Here is a 17,100-nt window from a genome sequence, read left to right as displayed (position 1 = left end):
CAGTTCATCAGAATGAGCTCACTGAAGGATTCTCTATTTACTCATTCTGCAGCCAGGAATAGAGCACAACACTGTGGCTATGAAAAACAAATATTTTCTGTTGCACATGAATTTTTTTTATAAAAATGTTCAGAAATTCTGCATTTTACTGTCCAAGCAAAGTGGATGCGATTTCATGAAAGCTATCTCCTGCCCGTTGTGTGTTTTTTTTTTTTTTTCCCCGCTCCATAGATTTCCATGTGGAGCCTGGAAATTCACATGTGAAAACTTCTTATAAAAATCCATTAAAATCTCTGCTTGAAATCTGCACCAAAAAAAGCATCAAATAAAAGGGGAAAACACAACAAAGACGCAAAAATTAGAGGAATTGTCATTGCCTATTTTGGTGCAGATAAAACTCAGCATTTGCGCTATGTGTGAACATGACCTTAGGTTGGGGCTACACGGCTTTATTAACACTAATGAACGGGGGACTCATTGTGATCCACAACAAACACATTGGATTTGGCCGACTTTCTGCCTAAATATAACATTTGTAATAAATATTCACAAAGGAAGCAAAAGCGTTTTGAAAGTTATTTTATTTTTAATTCACAATATTTAAAAAAAAAAAAAAAAAAGCTGTTTCACCATTTTAACGTTTGTCAGCAGAAAATGACTGTTCAAACCAAGCACAGGCGCTCAGTGCTGCGCAGTTCAGTGCATCTTCCCACCTGACTATTCCCTCCTCCTTCTTTGATGGACGGCTCTGGATTTACGGGAGTTAGTGATAAGTGGACAAGAAGGCGTGCTAAATAGTTTTTTTGGGGGAGGGCCACGCTAAAGGGTTTACTGTGCGTATATGCTTAGTTTGAACAGTCATTTTGTGTGAACAGGCGCAGTAAAACAGCTAGGTTAGAGACGCTAGCTTAATGCACCTCTATATTACTCTGTAGTGGAATAATTCGGTTATCAGAATTCCCCAAAACGCACCTCCACCAACTCTACTTGCCCCATCTTCTGGCCATGATGGCTGTAAATGCTCCGCGCGCTAGTAGTAATAGTGGTCATTTTCTTATAGAGAGTCCCAAATCTACATAGTTTATCGGAGGACTTTTCCTTCTGCGTAGTAAAAATCAGGAGGATCTAATATGCCAGCCTGCGGAGGTCCGCTGTAGCTTCAGTAGCTTGTTGGCTGACCACCTCTTCTCAAGGATCATCCCAAAACCAAAAGAAAAGGCCAGAAGGCTAATAGCCATCAGAAAGGAGGCAAAAACCTATAAAAGACAAAAAAAAAAGTGTTCATTTTAGCCATACAGCATACCAATATACACATTTTAAACATTTATCATGGATCAGACTACACACAGGATTTGTTTGTAGTCTGTTCCCATGGACACACAGATGCATTCGAGAATTTTGTTGCAAATCTGTACTTAACTCATGGTTAATGCCGATTAGTCAAAGACTTTACGGCAAAAACAGTGGCATAAAAGCTTTGAAAAGTCAAACACTTTGGCGCAACCTGAATTTGGGGCAACATTTTTATACTGTTGCAGTTTTTCCCCCAGCTCCACCAAATGGGATGACAATCTGTGGCGTTACATACCCCAGAAGTCTTACTCCAGTCCGTGACTGGAATAAGATTTCTGGCATGGCGCACGGAGGCGTATGCCACTGTGAAGTACAGTATTCAGTTGTATGGGACATCTTGTTCTCCAGACCTCCATTTTTGTGCTTGCGAAGCCATTTTGTTGTTTACAAGTTAAATTTTGTAACTAGGTGAAAGTTTGCAGCTGTTATAAAACCAGACTGCTCCAGCTTGCACAAGATATGAGAAATGAGACCCTTAAGAATGCGCTATTGTTCTATTCTCTATGTCACGTAACTAGGGACATATTCCGATTTTCTTGCAATACTATTGGCTTATAAAGTAAATGTATTACGACGATGCTATTGGTAGCTGAGTATTTTGCATAATTAAGCAAAATACTATAAAAAGGTGACATAATAAACGGGGTTAGTGATCTGCCTTGATCCTCCCATACAGAGGCACATATCTCTGTCTGGCCATTCCCAGTTACTAGCAACGCCTTGTGGATTAATTTGGAGATCACTTGGTCAACCGTGAAGGGTTAATTTAGCCCTCAACAGCTGGCTGCCCAACGTGGGGGGACCCCGAATAGGGACGCCTCTGCCCCCGGAGGACAACAAGACAAAGGACCCTCAGACCGGACACAGGTACTGGAAAATTGGGACTGATCATCCCCCACGACAACCACGGTAAGTTGGCAGTTATTCTGTTCAGACTGACCGTTGGTGTGGTTTTCCTGTGCTTGTTGCTGCAAAGAGGATCTGAGGTTTGTCCTTGATGGTGGGGTGATTCTTGGGTGGAATCATATAGAGGTGCAGTCCCGTTGGGGGCCCAGTGTTCGAACTGTACCTCATAAGGGACGGACACCCCAGATTGACCAGTGATTGTGATTCTTTTTATAGTCAAAATATCCTGAAATCCTGATCACTGTTAGAGTCAGGCGTGGTGATGTATCGAAGATTGGGTAGGATACGTAACTCAGGTATATATATATATATATATATATATATATATATATATATATAACCAGAGGTGTCCGGAGGGATAGTCTGAGACGCCCTCCTCCTTTCACTGAGTACCGCGTTGAATTTTGGGCACCCCAGAGGGGGATAGACCCAGTGGAACAGACTGTAATGGCTGCTCCAGTACTGTGCACAACTGAAGTAAGGATATTTAGCTCTAAAGGTGAGAATCCGTGGAAGAAAAGAAGAATTTCATGGCTTGGCACATTAATTATGTGATGAAGGTGTTAGGAAGAACAAAGGAAGTGAATTTTGATTGTTTCTGTTATTGCTATGTTGAAGAAGGAAAATTGTCTATTATTATGACAAGGACTGGATGTTTTGTGGTGCAAGTAAGTGACTGTGGTGTGAGAAAGTGACAGAGTAATGTGCCAGAGCGACTCCGGATGATGCATTAAAAGTAGAAAAAAAAAAAGTTTTCAGAAGAATCTAGCTCGCTCTGAATCAGCAGGGAAAGAAAAAAAAAAGCAAGCCAGCAACCGCAGCTATTCCAGCTCCCCCTCCCAACACCGCCCCCACCACATCCCCCACTGCAGCTGCAAACACACAGCTAGCTCCGGAACACACAACAAACTCAGCTCCCGCGCTCCAACCATACACAAATTCAGCTCCCTACTCCAATATCTCTCCTAATCCTATGACTGGGAACCTTACTCCCCAGATCCGCCGTACCAATTCTCGTCTGCAATGCTGGCGCTGTGGCCGACTCAGTCACTTACAGAGAGATTGTCATACCCCCGCTGTTTTAATCGGAGTAGATGGCAAACCCAATAAACATACTCTTACAAAACCCATCCCTGTGAGACCCTTCCCCAAGGTTACTGCTCAGTTCGCAATCTCTCCCACATGTCCAGTAAATTTACTGGGGGCAGATTTATTATCACAGTTCCGCTCCAGAATACAAATCCAAAATGATGGTCAGATGGTTCTAACGTTACAAAATTCTTATGCAGATTAAGACAGTGAGGAAATCTGTATTTTGCATGCCCTTCCCACAGTTATGATGGCCCTGATAGGCCCAGATCCACCCCCAATATTGCCTGAGGATCAACGACTCATCCCATATCTCTCAGAGATACCATCTAAACTTTAGTCAAAAGGGCCAAATGATATAGGGAAAATGCCTGTAGAACCAGTAAAAGTGTTTCTCAAACCTGGTGCCCCTTTTCCCAAAGTCCATCAATATCATTTGAAATATGATCAGGAGCGGGGCCTCCAGGGACAAATACAAACGTTACTTGATAACGGTGCTCTGGTACCCTGTGTTTCTCCATTTAATACGCCCTTGTTTCCCGTTAAGAAAAAGACCCCACCTGGCCAACCCCCCCGTACCGGCTGGTTCAAGATCTACGGGCAGTTAATGCAGCTACTCTTTTGGAAACTCCAGTGGTGCCTAATCCACATACTCTTTTGTCCCAAATACCCCAGGATGCTGCTTGGTTTACAGTTGTCGACCTTAGCAATGCCTTCTTTAGCATTCCGTTACACCCAGATTGCCAGTTTCTGTTTGCATTCACTTATCAGGAACGACAGTTAATATGGACAGTTATGCCACAAGGGGCCCAAAACAGTCCCAACCAGTTTGCAAAACACATGAGTAAGTGTCTCTTGCCTTGGCAGTTAAATCACCCCCAGGTCACACTGTTTCAGTATGTGGATGATTTTTTTTGTTGTGTGCACGAACATAGCAGGAAGCCATTGTTGCCACTGTTAGCCTCCTCATGCATCTGGCAGCACTGAACTGTCGAGTTTCGGCCTCGAAACTTCAGTTCTGCCTTGGTCAAGTGATATTCTTGGGTCACTCCTTCAGGGTGTCAGACACCTCACAGAAGAAAGAAAAATAGTTATCAGCTCCCTTCCTTTCCCAAAAGATGAAACTGAACTCCAGCGTTTTCTTAGACTATGTACTTATTATTGTCAGTGGATACCGGATGCATCCCGCATAATGCAACCCCTTTACAACGCCTTGAAAGACGGCATAATGAGCTATAAGGAAAGATCACCGGTTTGTATGGAAAGCCTCCATCGCGCTTTCTCTGAGTTAAAGCGGCTCATTGCCTTTGCCTCTGCCTTGGGCATCCCAGACTATACTCGAACGTTCCATTTGTATGTGTCTGAGAATGAAGGACATGCAGCAGGGGTACTTACACAATCATATTGCAATAGGCAACGACCAGTGGGCTATTAATCAGCCCGCCTTGACCCTGTGGCCCGAGCATCACCAAGTTGCATGAGGGCAGTTCACGCCACTCACTCGTTGCTTCACAAGACTGCAGACATAATTCTTGGACATGAAACGCACATTTTTGGCCCGCATGATATTGCAGCAATACTGACACTTCAGCAACCAAGACATTTGACTGTGCAACGACACTTACGGCTGCAGTGTTCACTCCTTTTGCCTGACTATGTCAAGTTGAATCGCTGTACTACAATCAACCCCGCTACTTTACTGCCGGTCCCCAAGAAAGATGGCAGTGATGAGGATTATCTTCAACATGATTGTTCCCAACTTCTGACTGAAGAAACAGCTACTCCACCAAATGTCAGTGAGAATCCATTTCTAAATCCCGATCTGGTGTTATACACGGATGGTTCAAGATATGCTGATGAGTTTGGTAGATTCCACACGGGATACGCTGTTACCACAGAGGACACTGTAGTGCAGCAGCTGTGCTCCTGCCCTCACAGTCAGCACAAGAAGCAGAACTCCAGGCTCTGTCTACTGCATGTACTTTGGCCAAGAACAGATGGGCTAATATATACACAGATTCACGGTATGCATTTGGTATTGCTCACGATTTTGGGGCTCTATGGGTCAATCGAGGGTTTACTACTACTGCCGGAACCACAGTGAAAAATGCTGAAGCTGTTAAAACCCTCATGGACTCGATCAAATTACCTACTCAGGTGGCCATTATCAAAGTTAAGGCGCACGGTCCTAGGAACAGTCCACAGACTGTTGGCAACGCATTTGCGGATATGCAAGCAAAAGCCGCCGCTCTTTTATCCGTTGAACCAACCATACCAACTATGGTGACCACACGCTCAAATTGGGTCGCCCTCCCAGGGCTGTGGGGTACTCGGTACCAGGCCAGTGTCAGGGGGAAAGGAGTCACAGCAGCGGTGACCCGGTCCGTGGCCCTGGGCGCCCAAATCAATGGTGGTTTGTGATATAGATTATGTGATAGTTCGTGACGCCACCTGTGGTGTTTGGCAAGCAAGATGTTAAGCCAACGCTGCGTGCAGATCCTCTGGGGCTGATGGTGGGTTGCAGCATAGATGGTGTAGCTCCCCACAGGTGAAGCTGTAACCCCAGGGCAGTGTAATGGCAATAGATGAGAATAGGCGCAGGCGGTGTGAGTAATGCTGGTACCCAGATGTAACCGTGCTGGCGGTGTTGGCGCACAAATGAATGGAAGACACCAGGGCTTGCAGTCCAAAGCTTTACTCACAGTCCGTTGTACACACTGGTGCCTGCCTCTGTGCCGTGTCCTCCGGGGCAGAGACTCAATCAACCTCCCGGGCAAGTCAGGATTCTCCTCTCCAACACTCCGCCAACATGTACCTCTCCTGAACGACTCCTCTATTGCGCCTTAAGGTATGAAGAGCTCCAATACCGTGGTACTCTGGAGTTCCTCCTGTCAGATGTTCCTAACAACTCTACTTGTATGGCAGACAGCTGTAGCCTCTCTCGGGGACTCCCTGGCTCTCTATTCAGTTACTGTTGTGCCCCAAGTCTTAGATGGGAGTAGTGCATTTACAGCCAACTACTCCACCGGTGTCTGCTGCAGAACCATAAGTGTCCATACAACCTCAGGGACTGGGCCCCGGCCTTGCGCTGAGAACCTATAGGCAGGGTTCCTCTTCCAACCCACAACTCCTCTCTGTTCTCTCTACTCCTCTTTCCTATGGAAGCTTAGGTTGCAGTTCTACGTCCTTCTCCTTCTGTTCCTTTCCCGTGCCAGCTGGCTCAGATCACTGAGGCAGCTGCCGCACTCCTTCTCCTCGGACCCGTCCTGAGACTCTCCTGACTAACTGACCTTCTCTCGCTTGACCTCCCATCAGACTCCCCTCCAGACTGACCTCAGACTGATCTGCAATTCTAAACCTTCCCAAACTTTTATATGGATCTCAACTCCACCCACCTCCCAGCACATCCAGTGTTCCATGCAGGGAACCACCAAGGCACTCTTTGTCATTGTCTAGGAGGAGAGAGACACCTCACTGTGGATGTGCAGAACTACCCTGTTGTGTGGGGTGAGAGTGTTGGAGTGTGGAAAGGAGTTCCCAACTTACCTAGTTGATTGGGCACTACACCTTAGGAGAAGGTGCAGTACCTCTGTGGCGACTGAGCCTCAGGGGCGCCACATAAGCGTAAACAGTTACAAGAAGCATTGACCCTACAAGAACCTGATGATCTACAACAGACTGAAGTTTTCTGTCGGACCCCGCGAGACCGCTTAATGACGATGCAGAGAATGTCTCCAAAGGAAGAGGTGAAGCAATGGAAGACTGATGGGGCACGTATGGATAATGGTCTCTGGAAAAAGGACCAACTCGTGTGTCTCCCTAAGCGGATGTACCCTGCTATTGCCATTAGGCACATGGGCCTACATATCGAGGAAAGAATCAGGCCCTCGCACTGGTGCAAAAATTCTACTGGGCCCCGGGAATTTCCACAGTTTTTGACAGCGCTCAACCGTGCCTGTAATATCTGTCAGACTTGCAATCCCGGTCAACTTTAACGTGTACCCCCGAAGCATCTTGCTAAGCCCGACTATCCTTTCCAAAGGCTCCAGATGGACCATATCACGTTACCTAAGTCTGGAAAGTATGAATACTGTTTGGTTGTTGTTGACATGTTCTCCAGTTGGCCGGAAGCATTCCCTGTTACCAACATGACTGCAAAAACCACAGCGAAGAAACTGGTGATGGAAGTCATATGCAGATATGGGGTTCCAGAAGTGGTTGAAAGTGATCAAGGTCCGACCTTTTCTTCTTATGTGTACCAAGAAGTTCTAACAATGCTTGGATCCACTGTAGCCCTCCATACTCCGTAGCACCCACATTCCAATGGGAAAGTTAAGAGGCTGAACGGCACACTGAAGGGACAATTGACCAAAATGATGCAGGAGACTACGGCTCTATGGCCAGAGCTCCTACCCATTGTACTATATTATATTCGTACTACCCCTATTGCAAAACATGGCCTGTCCCCATATGAGATATTGTTTGGTGCTAGACCCCCAGTTGCAAATTTCTAGCCTCAGCAGTTATCAAAAGAGACTGACCGTGCTGTTCAATATGTTATTCAGCTTAGTAAAAATCTTGCTAACACCTATGTTCTAGTTTCCTCTTCTTTTCCAGATTCAGCAGAAACCGACACCTGTTATATAACCTGAAGCCTGGTGATTTGGTAGTCATGAAAAGGCATGTCAGAAAGCAAGGACTAGAACTCTTGTATGACGGTCCCTATCAAGTTCTCCTCATCACCCAACAAGCCAATAGCAAATAAAGGGGGCATAATGTTTTGGGTTTTCGCATTTTCCATATTATTATTGGTAGAAGTTAAAGTTAGAAGACATTCAAAGGCTCAGAGATCAATATGATAAAGACAATGATCGTAATAAGGACAGTTGGTGGTCAGACACCTTCTCCTTTCTTAATCCAGCCAATTGGTTTAAGGGAATTGGGGGCTGGATAGCTGGGATCTTACAAAGCCTGTTGCATATTGCTGCCTGTATCCTTGTTGTATATGTGATACTAAAACTTGTTCTTTGGTGTATTTCTGTATGTATTAGGAAATTCTGCATTAGGACAGCTAATTATGATACCAAAGGTGTTGCTACCCCTGCTCTTCTCTACACCGATTTTAAATGGCTATTTGATGAAGATGTTGAAGCCAAGCGCATGGCTACCTTCAAAAGATCTCCACCACTGTCATCAAAAAATTGTTATTCATAAATTGTAGCATACAGGGGGATGGGTGCGCCGCAACAGCCATGACTGATAACACGGCATCAGCCATGTGAAGACCAGAACCCCTTGAGCTTATGGCTTGGGATAGCACCTCTGATGCTGCATATTAGTTAACAAAATTTATCTATGGATGATTGTGAAGTACAGTATTCAGTTGTACGGGACATCTTGTTCTCCAGACCTCCATTTTTGTGCTTGCGACGCCATTTTGTTGTTTACAAGTTAAATTTTGTAACTAGGTGAAAGTTCGCAGCTGTTATAAAACCAGACTGTTCCAGCTTGCACAAAATATGAGATATGAGACCCTGAAGAATGGGCTATTGTTCTATCCTCTACGTCACGTAACTAGGGACATATTCCGATTTTCTTGCAATGCTATTGGCTTATAAAGTAAATGTATTACGACGATGCTATTGGTAGCTGAGTATTTTGCATAATTAAGCAAAATACTATAAAAAGGTGACATAATAAACGGGGTTAGTGATCTGCCTTGATCCTCCCATACAGAGGCACACGTCTCCGTCTGGTCATTCCCAGTTGCTAGCAACGCCTTGTGGATTAATTTGGAAATCACTTGGTCAACTGTGAAGGGTTAATTTAGCCCTCTCTCAACACCACTTGATTCATGAAGAGGGGGGGCACCTTTGACTCCAACATGCCCCCTCATTAAGGCCGGTCTTGATGAATCGGGGCCTAAGTGTTAGTAGCTGATTAGGTTATTAGAATTGGAACTCCACGTCTGAGTTAAAAGGTTATTCCTATTTTTGTAAATGGGTATTTGTTGGACAGCGCTTGTAAATACAAGCAATTTTGCAATTTGCTGCTTATTAAAATTTATAAGCCGTTCTTGAGATATTAACATTTTTTCTTTTCTTTACAGTACGTTGCCTTGGACAGTTACCACCGCTGATAGACATCAAATCATGCACAGTGCTTACAAGCTCTTTTCTATTGAGGTTGTAAGCACTTTTGTTGGTTGTAGGCTGACCAAGATCAGTGGAGTGCGCGGCTACCGCCTAATCCCAGGCCACCTTCAGAGCAGTGCTTACAAGCTAGACATGAGAGGTCATCGGTCTCCTAGGCAACCAGCTGCAAACGAAAGAAAAGTGTTAGTATCTCAGGAATGGCTGCAAATTTTAATAAGCAGTAAATTGCAAAATTGCTTGTTTTAACTAGCGCTATTTGACAATATCCATCTGTGAAAATGGAAATAACCCTTTAAGCCCAGTTCTCAGCACATTGTGGAGCTCTGTAGCTCTCTATATATTAAGGAAATCTTTGGCTTATTGGGCAAAGAGAATAGTTCTTATTGGTGTGGATTTTTGTGTCCCAAATTTTATACTTAACAGCCTGAGGGTCTTTATTTGTAAGCTTCTTGAACCTATCAGAGTTCAGCTTTCACTTTATCAGAGTAGTGTAAGAAATAAAAGCAGAGTTCTGATTGGTTGCTAGGGGCAACAAGGACAGTTTTGACAGATAATCGTCAATGTTAATAACTGACAGAGCAAATCAAATCACTATTGTAAATGTGAGCCGTCCGTCCGTGTGTACATCCATCAAGTTGTAAAAAGTCGGCTGTAGTAGTGTTATCAGTCCTGGTGCACTTGTTCCCAGCAGCTGTCCCCATTCAGCCCCTTCCCCTACCATAGTGAAACATTCGGAATGTGGAACACATGACAGTCACGTTCCATTGGGGCACGTATATAAGTATAACATAAACCTGATGAAGTATAATCAGGGACATATATGACTGCGAAGGAGCAGTAGCCATTAGCAACTAATCAGGTGGCTGCTGTTAGTTTTCAAAGGGCTTCATAAAAATGGGCGACTATGCGGGGTCCTTCTCTGGTATCACACAATCAACAGAGCAAGCGAAGAGTGAACAATTCCAAGACCTTTATTCAGGCAAAAATACGAAAAGGTCCATATTCAGTCCACCACACAAAGGATAAGATAGTCCAGAATAAGAATGCAGTCCAGTATCAGGATAAAATGTCCAGGGAAACGAGATTCCAAAACACTCTAGCACCAGAGGATAAAAATGGGTTCTTCTCTCTGAAATGCAGCCTTTTCACCATCTTGTCTCTACCGGAACTGACTTGTCCAGCTGCCTTTCTTCCCCCCACCCCCTTCCTTGTCCAGGGGTAGTCAAACAAGTTGCCTCCCAGAGGAGAACAAAAGGCCTTAGGGATTAATGCACTACAGGGAGTCATCAAGAGACAGATACAGTGAGGCTGTAGACTTACAATGTAATAAGAAAAACACTATGAAAATAACTGGAATTGTTAAAAATAGGAATATACAAAAAATGAAATCCACATAACATATCACACCATCACAACCTCTCCCCCCCCATAATAAGTGAGCACGTCATTAAGTCTACACAGACCTCTGGCCTGCTCACTTTAGTCCACATTGCTCAGTTATTTATAATTCCTTGTACAGTGGCAGGGGTAGGTCGGCCTGGGGAGCCTATGGTTCTTCTTGTCGAGACAGTCCATCGGCGTTCTGGTGTTGGCTTCCTCGCTTGTATTGGATGGAGAAGCTGTAGGGTTGTAAGGACAAGCTCCACCACAGCAATCTTCCATTGTCCCCTGACACGCGATTCAGCCATGTGAGGGGGTTGTGGTCTGTAACAATTGTAAAGTCTCTGCCATACAAGTAGGGATGCAATTTTTTTAGCGCCCATACGATGGCAAGGCACTCCTTTACAATAGTGGCATAGGCAACTTCCCGATCCAGTAGTTTCCGACTGGCAAAAGCAACAGGATGTTCTTCTCCGGCGGTGTTCACTTGGCTAAGTACTGCCCCAATCCCAAAGGTGGATGCATCTGTCTGCACGAGGAACCTGCGTTTATTATCCGGGGCAGCCAAGACAGGAGCAGTGACGAGGGCAGTCTTTAACGCTGAAAAGTCATCCTTGCATGCCGTCGTCCACGTCACATTCGTAGGCATGTTCTTGCGGGCCAGGTCGGTTAGGGGCTTGGCCAAGGTGCTGAAGTTAGAAACAAATTTGAGATAGTAATCAGCAGTTCCTAAAAACGCAAGTACCTGCTTTTTAGTCTGGGGTCTACACAAGTTGCTAATGGCTTCCACCTTGGCAGGCTCAGGCCTTAGTGTCCCACCCCCTACTCTATGCCCATGGTACTGCACCTCAGCCATCCCTATTTGGCACTTATCAGGGCGAATGGTCAGTCCTGCAGTAAGGATACAGTCCAGCACTATGCCCAAGTGTTTAAGATGTTCATCCCAGGTTGTGCTAAAAATGGCGATGTCGTCTAAGTAAGCACAGGCAAAGTCCTGACATTGTTGTAACAGTCGATCCACCAGTCTCTGGAAAGTAGCGGGGGCAGTTTTCATCCCAAAGGGCATTCCCAGGAACTCATGAAGCCCAAATGGAGTAATGAAGGCTGAGCGATCCTGAGTGTCCTCCGTTAGGGGTATCTGCCAGTACCCCTTGCTCAAGTCTATCGTGGTCACAAATTGGGCACTGGCCAGACGATCCAAACAGATCATCAATCCTGGGCATGGGATAAGCATCACTCTTGGTGACATCATTTAGTCGTCTGTAATCAACGCAGAATCGTGTTGTACCATCCTTCTTGGGGACCAGGACGACAGGAGAGGCCCAAGAACTGTGAGATGGCTGAATAACTCCCAGTTGTTTCATCTCCTCCAGTTCGTTCTCTATCATGCCTTGAACAGCCCCTGGAACCTGGTAGGCAGCCTGCTGGATGGGGCGTTGTCCGGGGGTTTCCAAATGGTGACTGGTGAGAGTAGTCTTCCCCGGCTTTGAGGAGAAAGCAGCAGCCCTCGGCCTTAGTACGCCGACAATATCGTCCTTTTGTATATCCGATAAATGGGAGCCCAGGGGCACTTGTTCCAGTGATCCTCCCGCTTGGGCGACCTGGAGGAGATCTGGGAGATACTCGTCGTCGGCGGTATCACTAGGAGGGTGGCAGACAGCTAGAACAGGCAGAGATCGGTCGTGGTAGTCTTTCAGCATGTTAATGTGGACGGTTTTCTGTCGTCGACCACTAGAGTCCAGGGCAATAACATAGTGTCATTAATTTTCTTGACAACCTGATAAGGGCCTTCCCACACTGCTTGAAGCTTGTTGGCAGGGGAAGCAGTAATCATGAGCACTTGCTGTCCTTCCATAAATTCCCGGTTCCTGGCATTACGGTCATACCAGGTTTTTTGTCTGGACTGGACCATTCGCTGATGTTCTTTAGCGAAGGTAGCTAGCTGGGCGAGACGGTCTTTGAGCTCTAGAACATAGGGAACGATGGGCATTCCGGTATCTGAGATGTCTCCCTCCAAATGTTCTTTCAGAAGAGTGAGAGGCCCACGGACCTTCCGGCTAAACAGTAGTTCGAAGGGAGAGAACCCTGTGGACTCTTGGGGAACCTCCCGATAGGCGAAGAGGAGACGTGGCAGGTACTTTTCCCAGTCTTTTTCAACGTCAACAAAATCCCTCAGCATATTTTGTAGGGTTCCATTAAAGCGTTCACATAGTCCGTTGGTCTGCGGGTGGTATGGGGTGGTGCGAATGGCTCGAACACCACAAGTATGCCATAGGGACTGGACCAGATCTGACATGAACTGAGTGCCTTGATCCGACAATATTTCACTAGGAAACCCTACCCGGGTAAAGATGGTAACAAGGGCCTCGGCTACCTTTACTGCTGTAATACTGGACAGGGCCACAGCTTCAGGATACCTAGTGGCATAATCCACCATGGTCAGGATATATTTTTTCCCTGAACTGCTGGGGTGGGCCAGAGGACCGATGATGTCGACGGCTACACGTTGAAATGGTTCCTCAATTATGGGCAGGGATTGCAGGGGTACCTTATGTCGAGCTCCTGGATGCCGCATTCGCTGGCACACATCACAGGTGCGGCAATAATGGGCTACCGACTGCGAGACGCCCGGCCAGTTAAAACTTTGGGTGAGTCTCTTTTCAGTCCTTTTTCTCCCTTGATGCCTAGCCAAGGGGATGTCATGGGCCAGTTGAAGTAGCTGTGCCCTGTACTTCTGAGGGACAATGAGTTGCCTGGTCGTTGCGTCAGGGTTGCCCTGGTCACTGCCCTTTGTTACACGATAATACAGTCCATTTTCTCGAGTGAAGCCATCCCCATTATCTCCCATGTGCCCAGTTTCTGCCTTTTGCCTAAGGGCTGCTAAGGTAGTGTCACCCTCTATTTCTCTCCTAAACTCCTCTCTGTCCCAAGACTCTCCCAATGTAGTAGCAGCGAAAGTATTGCTTACCGACTCTGATGCGGTTCGTGGTGGTTGCTCCCCAGTGGGGTCCGGATGGCGCAGTGGCGTAGCGTGGGGGGGGCGGGGGGGGCGGTCCGCCCTAGGCGGCAAGTATGTGGGGGCGGCGCCGCGTGGCAAGAGCAGTTCCTCTTCTCTCCTCTGCCGTGGAAGAAGCGCGGACTCCGCGGAGGCACAGTGCAGGCGCAGCTCAACCTCAGGCGCTTTCTACCTTGCTCTGCTGAACTCGGACTCGGAGCCCCGGCTGCTGTCCGCTCCTGAGCCGGTGCTGGGCGCACTCAGGTGAACGCCCATCCGCTCCTGGAGCCTGGACGTCGGAGGAGGTGTTGGCCGCGGGTCGGAGCTGCCCGAAGAACACGTGGCTGCTGAGCTGAGGTGACGCAGGAGCAGATCCCGGGACACAGGAGCCGGTGAGTGAGGGGGACGGCGGGAAGCGCTGCCCAGCCTGTCCGGGATATCTGTGAGGGCCCTGAGGGGAGACACTCAGACTGTGACACCTGCTGTGAGGGCCCTGAGGGGAGACACTCAGACTGTGACACCTGCTGTGAGGGCCCTGAGGGGAGACACTCAGACTGTGACACCTGCTGTGGGGGCCCTGAGGGGAGACACTCAGACTGTCTGTAACACCTGCTGTGAGGGCCCTGAGGGGAGACACTCAGACTGTGACACCTGCTGTGAGGGCCCTGAGGGGAGACACTCAGACTGTGACACCTGCTGTGGGGGCCCTGAGGGGAGACACTCAGACTGTGACACCTGCTGTGGGGGCCCTGAGGGGAGACACTCAGACTGTCTGTAACACCTGCTGTGGGGGCCCTGAGGGGAGACACTCAGACTGTGACACCTGCTGTGAGGGCCCTGAGGGGAGACACTCAGACTGTGACACCTGCTGTGAGGGCCCTGAGGGGAGACACTCAGACTATGACACCTGCTGTGAGGGCCCTGAGGGGAGAGACTGTGACACCTGCTGTGGGGGCCCTGAGGGGAGACACTCAGACTGTGACACCTGCTGTGGGGGCCCTGAGGGGAGACACTCAGACTGTCTGTAACACCTGCTGTGGGGGCCCTGAGGGGAGACACTCAGACTGTGACACCTGCTGTGAGGGCCCTGAGGGGAGACACTCAGACTGTAACACCTGCTGTGGGGGCCCTGAGGGGAGACACTCAGACTGTGACACCTGCTGTGAGGGCCCTGAGGGGAGAGACTGTGACACCTGCTGTGGGGGCCCTGAGGGGAGACACTCAGACTGTGACACCTGCTGTGAGGGCCCTGAGGGGAGACACTCAGACTGTGACACCTGCTGTGAGGGCCCTGAGGGGAGACAGACTGTGACACCTGCTGTGAGGGCCCTGAGGGGAGACACTCAGACTGTGACACCTGCTGTGAGGGCCCTGAGGGGAGACACTCAGACTGTGACACCTGCTGTGGGGGCCCTGAGGGGAGACACTCAGACTGTGACACCTGCTGTGGGGGCCCTGAGGGGAGACACTCAGACTGTGACACCTGCCACACCGGCTGTATTATACACCGGGGTCCATCAACCCCAAATGTTCTGCTTTGTGTGGTCGGATCAGTTACTCATTTTCCTTTTTCTGGTTGCTCCAATGCTGACACTAAGGCCTTGAGTCCTGGAGATTGGCGTCTTCTACTCCAGCTGTAATGTAGTCAGCGCTGGATACAAACGCCTTGAGAGCAGATATCAGCGTCCTAAAAAAATGCCACAACTTTTCAACTGCTCTGGACTCCACCGGTCACGTACGCGGCACGCCTGTCATATTCGCCAGTCATGTACGCCAGTCAAGTATGCCAGTTATGTAGGCCCATCATGAAAGACAGTCATGAATGCCAGTCATTTATGCCAGTCATGTGCACAATGTATGTACGCCAGTCATATACGCCAGTCATGTAAGCCAGTCAGGTAAGGTAAGCCAGTCATTTACGCAAGTCATGTATGCCAATCATTTATGTCAGTCTTGTAAGCCAGTTATGTAACCCAGTCATGTACGCGAGTCATGTATGCAAGTCATGGAGGGCAGTCATTTACGCCAGTCATGTACGGCACCAGTGAGCCTTTTATAGAAGCTATGTACACCTGTATACACCTCTGGAAGCCACCTATCGAAGCTATATACAAGTATACACCCCTGGGAACACCTATATATGCTATATACCCATATATAAGTCTAGAAATTTAGAAATAATAACAGAAGAGTTAGTAGCAGACTAAAAATTAGATCTTTGAGTGTAGTGTGGGCTCTTCGGATGCTTCCGGATTATCAACGACCAAAGGGGCGGCAAATTTTTCGACCGCCCCGGGCGCCACAAACAGTTGCTACGCCACTGGGATGACGTAGTGCTTGAAGGGCCTGTAGTCGGGTGACTGCTCCCACAAATTGGCACTGTAACTCCCCAATGTCGTTCCCAAGGAGGATATCTGCAGGAAGTCCTCCCATAACTCCAATCCAACACAGTTTTTCTCCACAACTATAATCCAAACGCACAGAAGCTCGCTGTATATATTTGCGGGCACCGCCCGCCAGGACAATGGGAATTCCCGGACCCTGGTAAATTGCCTCGGGTCGAACCACACGGGGGTCAGCGATAGTCAAGAATGCCCCCGTGTCTCTAAATCCTGACACTTTGTATCCATCAATAAAGACATCCTGCAGGTGGCGTTGCCGTTGCTCTGAGTAGCTAAAGGACAGAGGCTGGAGTCCGTACACTCCAGGAGGGGTATCTATGGTGCCGTGGTCGGTGGTCCACTCTGGTGGGGGTGGTGGTAGCTCTTCCTCAGGTGTGGTGGAATGTACAAGATGCACTGGACGAGGTGGGGCTGCGTGGGGCTCCCTCCGAATCCTGGAGGGACAGCCAGACTGCAAATGTCCAGGTTGCCCACACCCATAACACCTCCTCTCTGTGATACCCCCAGGTCGTGGTCGGAACTGTTGGGGCCTAGGATTGTGAGGCGTGATTGTCATCGGCTTGCGACTAGGTGGAAGGGCAGATATAATTGGAGGGGGACGGGGCGCGGGAGCAGGCCGTGGTTCATTGTCCAGAAGCCTCCTCCATTGCGGCTGGACAGTAAGGGCTTCATCGGCCAGGGCTGCAGCTCTATCCACGGTACACGGCGTGCGCTCCAGGACCCATTCCCGTACCTCTGCAGGGCACTTGGCAAGAAATTGTTCTATAAGGAACGCCTGTATAACATCTTCCACAGTAAAGGCGTTTTCTGCTCCCAGCCA

At 48.1% G+C, this 17,100-nt stretch overlaps 1 protein-coding gene across 1 annotated transcript in view; it reads right to left on the bottom strand.

The window, feature by feature from the left end:
* Positions 1–563: 563 nt before the first annotated feature.
* LOC141085479 (pleckstrin homology-like domain family A member 2) overlaps positions 564–17,100 on the bottom strand; it is a 45,115-nt gene continuing 28,578 nt past the window's right edge. Inside the window, exon 2 of the mRNA XM_073570869.1 lies at positions 564–1,256. The gene's annotated coding sequence lies outside the window, so the exon portion shown is untranslated. The remainder of the gene's footprint in view (positions 1,257–17,100) is intronic.

The sequence above is a fragment of the Dendrobates tinctorius genome, unplaced genomic scaffold (genome assembly GCF_039654945.1).
Source record: "Dendrobates tinctorius isolate UK_male_01 unplaced genomic scaffold, ASM3965494v1 ptg000028l, whole genome shotgun sequence".
Lineage (NCBI taxonomy): Eukaryota > Metazoa > Chordata > Amphibia > Anura > Dendrobatidae > Dendrobates > Dendrobates tinctorius.
The sequence above is the reverse complement of the archived record's forward strand: the minus strand, read 5'-3'. Positions and strand labels throughout refer to the sequence as shown.